This window comes from Nicotiana attenuata, unplaced genomic scaffold (genome assembly GCF_001879085.1).
Source record: "Nicotiana attenuata strain UT unplaced genomic scaffold, NIATTr2, whole genome shotgun sequence".
Classification (NCBI taxonomy): domain Eukaryota; kingdom Viridiplantae; phylum Streptophyta; class Magnoliopsida; order Solanales; family Solanaceae; genus Nicotiana; species Nicotiana attenuata.
Window position 1 is genome coordinate 31,788 of NW_017671934.1, and position 1,673 is coordinate 33,460.

The following is a 1,673-nucleotide window of genomic DNA, read 5'->3' on the forward strand; positions in this document are numbered from 1 at the left end:
CCTATGCAAAGAACAAGAAAGAAAAGCCTAGTCTACCCTCGGGAACTTAGTCTTTCACCCCTCGGGTACTATGTCATCATCGGCCCCATTGGGACCAGCTCCCTCCTCATCGTCTTCGTCATCGAAAATGAAGTACTTGGCGTCGAACTCATCCGCCCTGGCATGCTCTATCTCCTCCGAGAGATCGAAGCCCTTACCATGAATCTCCTCGAAAGTTTCCCTCCAGGAATTACACCATGCATATTCATTGCTTTTCCTCTCTCGATCGGGAGCCCTCCTCAACTTCGCACGAGCTTCGGCGGCATTTTTCAAATAAATGGCCACCTTCTTATCGGCCTTTGATCGGACCTCCCCGACTTCGGCTCGAGCGTCCACGACTTCGGCCTTCAGCTTCAAAAGATCTATTTCAAGCTTAGCAATTTTGCTCGTCTGGACTGAGTCACCTTCTCGAGCATTACGAAGTTGTATCTCGAGGGCAGAGGCCTTAGCCAAAGCGTTCCTTTTGGCCGCAACATGAACATCTATCCATGCCTTGAAATCGTTGCATTCAGAATTGACTTGGTTGGCTTCGCCTCGAAGGCGCTCCAGCGTCTTTGTCTTTTTCTGCAACTGGGATACCAAAACATAAGTTCCCGAAAAATAGATGAAAAATCCCATATTCCCTCAAAACAGAAGTTACCTGTTTCTCGAGGTTGTCTTCATAATCTCGGCTTCGGTCCAACTCCGATCGGAGATGTATCCGCTCTCTTGTTTTCTTGTCACAAGAAGCCTGAGAGATTTCTCCCCATTCAAAGCTCTACGCAACTTAGCCTTACTGTAGATAAGCCCTCCGGGCTTATCGAAGGCCTATGAGAAAGAAAAGTTCAGTTAAATAGGAGAAAATATGAAGATTGATAAAGTTATAATGAAACTCACCATGGAGCAGAGCCGCTGGGCTTCCTCGAAGGTCGACTTCACATCTACCAGCTCGGTCTCATTGGCCCCGACATAGCAAACCGAGACGCCCTGTCCAGGCGGGGACATGACAATACTCGTTTCCCTCGGGGTACTTCCCGTCGCCCGAGATCCAGCTGCCGAATCAGGAATGGAAGGACCTTCGCCCCTCCTCTCTTGTGAAGTCTCTCCCTCGAGATTAAGGGCTTCGGGCCCAACAGGTTCAACAATCTCTGGAGGCCTCCCAATTCGAGTCGCCGCTACAAAATCATCCTCTTCGGATACGCTAATATCCTCGGAACTACCGATATAGATGAAATCTTCGTCAGCGGCAACGCCCTCCTCAGGCCCCCGAGCCGATCCCACTTTTCTATGAGAATCATCGTCCTTCGAGGATATTTTTTCTCTTCTTATTCTTCCTTGATTCGGAAGTCGAGGGTCCTTTCTCCTCCTCGTAGGGGGACGGTCTCACCTCAGAAAATTCACTGATACCTGCATATAAAGAAATTAACATACATAAAGGAAGGTACCCTTCGAGGGAAGGAATACATTGCACATACCATGATGCTTAGCCTCCCATTTGCCCTTCGACAAATCTCGCCATTTACGCTCCTAATGAGTCGAAGAGGCCGCCAGTTTACAGGCCCATCCATAAGATCGGGGACCTTATTTGGCATCCACGAGATCGTTGCAAAAAACGAAAGTAAACGTCCTAACAAAACTTGGCCCCACCAAGAACA